The 6746-nt window shown below is 47.1% G+C and overlaps 1 pseudogene; it reads left to right on the forward strand.

Annotated features, from left to right (window-relative positions):
- The first annotated feature begins 414 nt into the window (after positions 1 to 414).
- LOC123397302 lies at positions 415 to 5057 on the forward strand (annotated as a pseudogene).
- The last annotated feature ends 1689 nt before the right edge of the window (positions 5058 to 6746 follow it).

The following is a 6746-nucleotide window of genomic DNA, read 5'->3' on the forward strand; positions in this document are numbered from 1 at the left end:
TATTGTGGAAATGTATGTAAATTTAACCGTGCCTTCTAAACCGTGATGAAAAAAGTACTGTAATGTGTTTTATCGTTTTAGGATTATTTAATTTTCGCAAGATGCCTAATGCATCAAAACGAGGACAGCCTTACCAAATTGAGGACAGCTGGGACTGCGAAAGGGTGGTGGAGTTCATGTTTGTCCCACTAACCAGATTGCTTTGGCTTAGCTAAGCTATTCTTGAGGACTTGAGGACTTGGGTCTTGTTCTGTATGTATAATTGATTGATGAGAGCCTAACTTTATTTAGGTGAGAGATCACGTATTGATTAGAGTACGACCTGAACCCCGAGGTCAGTTTTAATTGCAATTTTCTGTGCGATGGTTTTTTCCCTTCTGACAGTGCTGCCAAACGAGTGTAAAATTACGCGTGATGATCCTGGCGATGAGGTCACTGCCCGCCGTGGTCGCCGCCTCGTCTCCACTCCATGATGATCCAAGCGATGAGGTCACTGCTGAACTGAACTGCCGGAGGTTAGGCTGTCTAACCTTGGGACTAATGTCTAATTGCAGCAAGTTCCGGTTAATTATTCGAACATGGAACCTCCAAGCCTGACTTGGTGCATGGAAGAAGTTCGAGGGTTGACTTTGAGGTGTCATGTTCAAATGCCACTTGCTTGCTTCGGATGCATACAAAGATACTAGTGTGGACTTCATGGGTTTTTATTGACTTTGCCACGGTTTAGCAAGGAATTCACCCTCACAGCACAAGAGCATGCCGTACTATGTACACATCACAGGCTCGCACCTCTCTCACACACATAAATAGCAACTAGTAAACCATAGCCGGCGCTGGACTTTGATACCCTCTGTAATTTCTAATTTCGGATTGATGTGACAGAATGACATTAGTAATAATGCTTTATGGGGATTTCATTCCTCTTATGTAATGTACCATTGCTTCCAATACATTTTTTTAGAAAAGGAGGATTACCTCCGGCCTCTGCATCAGCATGATGCATACACCCCCTTTATTAAACAAGCAAACAAAGTACGGTTCAACATAGTCTCGATCAAATGAAATTAAGATGGAAAATTAAAAAGAAAAGTGCCACAATCGGCAAAATAGGCCTAGATGTCTACTCATCTATCATATTAGTGGACTGCCATCCAAACTGGTTGAAGATATCCCGCGCTACCGTCTCCCATCGGATAGACCCAGTAACCATAGGCTCCCTGGTTTCCACAGGAGTGAGTAATGACCAGGTACGGATCGATGCCGGAACTCTGTGTAGTACCAGCAAAAAATGTATATTTGTATGTCTGTCAAAAACCACATCATTCCTAGAGTTTCAGATAGCCCACAAAAATGCACAAACTCCAATGCGAATGTGTTTAGCAATGCTTCCAATCCATAACGTAGTGCATCCGTTTTTTAAGATTTAAGTTTGATCATAAATTTAATTAACATGAACGATTACGATGAAATTAATATAATTTTTGCTCCTGCCGTAGTCATCCATGTTGTTAAATTCATAGCCAAATTTAAATCTCAAAAAGTGCGGACGCACTATATTATGAAATGGATGGAGTATATACTTATGCAGTTGTGATGAATCGAACAGTCAGATCCTGAATGAATTCCAACAATTCTATTAGAGATAATCGTCAACTCCTATTGTGTGATCATTTTAATAACCCAAATCGAGAACATGCGGTTTCTACTATCTATATTTGGATTCCACCCAATTAGATACACAATTCTTGCGAGACCAGATGAACTGGTTTACACAAGAGTGGGTGAGATAGGAGAAGACAAGGAAGATGGGTACGGGTGAGATGAGAGTCGTTTCATGCCTTTTGTTTATCGAACCTTGACGGATGGGCTTCCCTTTGGCAATTACTTACAATGTCCAACTCAAGCCAGTGAACTTTGGCTTTGGTCACAGGGTCCGTGCAGTACACTCAGTGTCGTGGGATTGATTCTGACAATAAGGATGGGGGATACTGATCGAGGCTTGCCCTGGCTACTCCCTCCATCACAGTTTATAAGGCGTGCACGTATATCTAGGTCGTTAATTTGATTTATATAAAATATATTGTTTAACATAAAAATTATATCATTAAAAAATAGAACATCTAAAGTTTCTAATGATATATTTTTTGTAATATATGTCTCTTATTAAGTTGGTCAAATTGACGACCTAGATATACGTGCAGGCCTTATAAACTGAAACGGAGAGAATACCATACATGTGTGACACGGGAGTTTACGAGCTTGGGCCCCACGCGGAGGAGGTAATAGCCCTACATATCGAGCTCTGGACCTGTGTTTTCTTTTATGTTTGGAGAGTACAAAGAATTGAGAACCCTTGTGTATGAAATAGGGGGTGATTTATATACAGTGCGCCATCAGCCCAACTAGTAGCATTACAAGGGGTTTAAGTAGATGTATTGATGACAAACACTGCATGTAGTAAATGACAAAACAAATGTTGGTAACACCAGATCGCATTACCCTTGATGTTCTGGATTCCACATATGGCTATTCACCTGTTGCCTCCGAGTGCCTGGCACAGCCGAGTAAGCCCTTGGGCGTTCAAGTGGATAGAATATCATCCGAGTAACAGTATCCTTAACCTCCGTTCAGTGGGTCAGTGACCCAGGTACTTTGCGTCCCTCATTATGGTAGATATATCCTTATTGACTCTACCTATATTGGATATCTCCAACACCCGGGTCGCATAACACTGAAGACAGTAGAATCTAAACATACATGTAGTTGAGTGAACATCATCTCCCACTTTCTGAACCAATTGGTGAGCTTTTTTTTAGTATCACTAGGGAGGACTTCCACCTGAATATATTACTAAACAGTCACATCAAGCTGTGGAAAAGAATTATAGGGGAACATTACAACGTGCAGAGAGGAATACCCTCCAAGAGGAGACGGTCTCCTTGTAACAAGGTTTGGAGAGCCTATGTGACGAAATGTCCAAGTGTGAGATTATTAATCTAACAGAGGTAGAAGAGCGCCTATCTATGGCCCTAAAGGTCATATCGTTCCGGGCATCTCATATCTTCCAAAGGATCATTAGTAAAACAAACGTCGAACTGCGAGCTGGAACAACCTGTGGAAAAAAAGCATCCGAGAGGTCGTCTATGGAGTCAGATATAGGAGTGATTGCAAACCGCTGCCAGATGCGGTTGGCGAAGAAGCAACCAATGAAGAGGTGGACAACGTCCTCACCGGTTGAGAGGCACCACGAGCAGTCGGAGATGGTGATGATGTGCTTGTGGACAAGGTTGTCACGTGTGTTGATTCTGTCGCAGAAGATTAGCCAGGCAATGATCTTGATTTTGTTGGGAACTTGCGATCTCCGAATAGGTTGTGCGTTGTCTGCCTCCTGAGTAAGAACATTGGTCAGCTTCAGGCTACTCTTCGATCCCACCCACTCCATCCCAGTTTTTGAACTGGGTTCGTAATAGATCTTGGGCAACCGGCAGAGACCATTCTCCGCATGAAGTTAAAGCTAACCCAGCACCACTGTCGAAAAGTTGTTTGCATCCCTCCATTTCTTTCGAGCAACTTATAGATATAAGACAATGCGACTGGACCTATTTTTTAGGTTGATTCATCCATCTTATCAGAAATTTAGAAGAACTCTCAAGTCTTAACTAAGTGTTCAGGAGCCATGAGGCATTGTTTAGCACACATACGACACTGTAATAATCTTCTACAGAGTATACAAAACACATTGAGATGGACCTTTGGGGCTCCGCTGCCGAGTGCTCCCTCCGTCCCAAAATAACTGTCTCAAGCTTAGTATAAATTTGTATTAGAGCTAGTATAAAGTTGAGATACTTATTTTGAGACGGAGGGAGTAGTTACGAATAAAAAAGGCTTGTGAACAGCTATGAATGGCTCATTGAATGTGGCCGATTAATTCTCTTCCGAGAAGGTGGTTCACTTCTCGTTGTAGGCCGGCATGAAGTTGGACCGGAGCCCCGGTCCCTGGCTGCGTCCCATGGCCCGGTCATGCACCTGCGGCTCGGCCGCGTGCCCACCGTCGTGGCGTCCTCCACGGCCGCGGCGGAGGAGGCCATGAAGACCCGCGACTTGGACTTCGCCGGCCGCCCCAGGCTCCTCATGGTCGACCGCTTCTACTACGGCAACGGCGGCCGGCGACCACTGGCGCCAGGCGCGCCGCGTCTGCGCCGTCCACATGCTCAGCGCGCGTCGCGTCGCCTCCCTCGGGCGCAGGAGGCCGCCGCGCTCCTCGACCGCGTCCCTCGCGCCGGCGGTGTCGTGAACCTGAGCGACAGCCTCGTCGTCTACTCCAGCGCGGTCATCTCCCGCTACACGCTCGGCGGCGCGGACTGCGGGGTGGGGGAAGGCGGCGGCGACGGCGCGAGGCTGAGGAAGGCGTTCGGCGAGATGGAGGAGCTCCTCGGCACGGTGCCGATGGGGGAGTCGGTGCCGTGGCTGGGATGGGTGGACACGGTAACGGGGCTGGAGCGGAGGGCCAAGCGCGTCTTCGAGGAGATGGACGGGCTGCTGGATGCCGACCACCGCCAACGCCGCCGTGCCGGTGCCGCCACTGTGCACGAGGAAGACTTCGTGGACGTGATGCTGGGCCCGACGAGCTGGACACGAACAGCATCAAATCGATCATCCTGGACGTGCTCGCCGCCGCAACGGCGTCGACCTTCGTGCTGCTCGAGCGGGCGATGGCGGAGCTCATCAACCACCCGCACGAGATGCGCAGGCTCCAGGCCGAGGTCCGCGCGGCCGTCGCCCCCCGCGCCGTCGTCACGGAGGCCGACCTCCCGCGCCTACCGTACCTGAAGGCCGTGGTCAACGAGACCCTGCGGCTCCACCCGCCGGCGCCGCTGCTGCTGCCGCGGGAGACGCTGGAGGACACTGGGCCATCGGCCGCGACCCGGCGGCGTGGGGTTCACGCGCCGTGGAGTTCACTGAAGGTGGTCGATAAAATGCGGCGGGCCATGCTGGCACCTGACTTATGCGCTAGCCTTGACAGAAAAACGGTTAAAAGAGCTAAATCGGGTAGTTAAATTTTTTGATAGTTTTTTTATCATTGATTAGGAAAATTTTGATTGTTTTTCGCACAAAATCATATTGTGATAGCTGCTCGACACGGTTATGTGATAATTTTTGATAATTTACTTAAAATATTTAGAAATCAAGGTGGGGTGAATGCCCAACACCGCCCTACCGGAAGCTCTACCCCTGCTCATGGCTATAAAATATAAATGCATGTCAGCATGTGCACTTAATGAGTGCACTGTAATACTATCTTTGCCAAGAATGTGAGGAGGTAGGCTGTAAGGGTCTACATGATTTGATGTTTAGAAAAAATACTACACACTTCGGCTTGACCCTTGTCTCCTGCTCCGAAGACCTCTCAAAAGAAGAAGGGTGATGATGTGACATTGACCCACGTCTCTATCATCTATCTCACATGAGCCCCCGGCCTCAAGTAACCAAACTAATGCAAAGCAAATCAATCACACTTGCTGATGTTGCGCTCAGCAACCGAGATATTTGTTTTGATAAAGTGAGATAGTCACATTTCAATCTAGAGTTAAATATATTTTTACCCCCATGATTACCCTTTTGACAGATTTTACCCAATTTTAACAAAATTCTACCCCCATTCTACCCCCTCTCAAATTTGGTACTAACAAGCCATGCCACGTAGACGGTTTATTTTTCCTTTTGTTGTTTTTATGGTATGCCTTTAGAGCAACTCTAGCACACCCCGCATCCCGCCGGCCCGCAAAACGCGTTTGCAGTTCGCGCAAAATCATTTTTGTGGGCCGGCGCGGGCTGGCACAGATGCAGATCCATAAACGGATTCGTAAAAATATATATTCGCGGAATATGTTTTTTTAAGGGTCGGTTTCTGCGGGTTCTGCTCGGGCTCCACCGCGACGACCCGCAAACAGAAAAACTGCAAATCTCGCATTTGCTATAGGGTTTGGCAAACAAGTTCAAATTCAAACGACATAAACAGTTTGCGCGCAAATAAAATCGAAGTTCATTACGCAAAAGAGGGCATGCAAAGGTTTGCGCCCATGTCCAGCATCATCTTGGGGGTCGATCTTCACTCCGCGCCATGGACTCCATATTAAAGTTCATTGGCGCCACCGAATCCACCTCCGTCGCTTGTTCCAACTCCGGCACCGAAATCATCCACATTGGCACCATATGGAGCAGAGAAAACATCACCGAAACTGGAACAGGGACCGGCCGAGGCGACCATTCTCCTCTTCAAGATCTTTCTCCTTGTCATATCATGCCATGTTTTGGTGAGGTCATCCATGTCATTGCGGTTCATTGACATGATCTTGTTCTCCTCGGCGAGCAACAATGACATCGATTTGTTTTCAAAGGCGCGTGCTTTTCTCTCCTCAATGACAGCTTTGCGGAGCCCCTCTTCCTTGAGCATTTGGCATTTTTCTTGCTTCTCTTTTGCCTTCTTCTCGGTCAACTCTTTCTTGATCTCCAACGGCTTCAACAACATCAACTCGTTTGATTGCACCATGGCATCAATCTTCTCCCTCAAACTCGCTGCTTCTTGCTCTCTCTTCATCTTCTTTTTAGTCTTCTTGTCACCATCGGGCTTGTGCAAATTTCATGGGCCATCATCATCCTCATCTTCATCCATGTTTATAAGTGAGCCTCTCTTTGGTGGGGATTCTTTGTCGATCAACTTCCACTTCTCGCACTTTTGGAGCAAC

This window comes from Hordeum vulgare, chromosome 5H, assembly GCF_904849725.1.
Source record: "Hordeum vulgare subsp. vulgare chromosome 5H, MorexV3_pseudomolecules_assembly, whole genome shotgun sequence".
NCBI lineage: Eukaryota > Viridiplantae > Streptophyta > Magnoliopsida > Poales > Poaceae > Hordeum > Hordeum vulgare.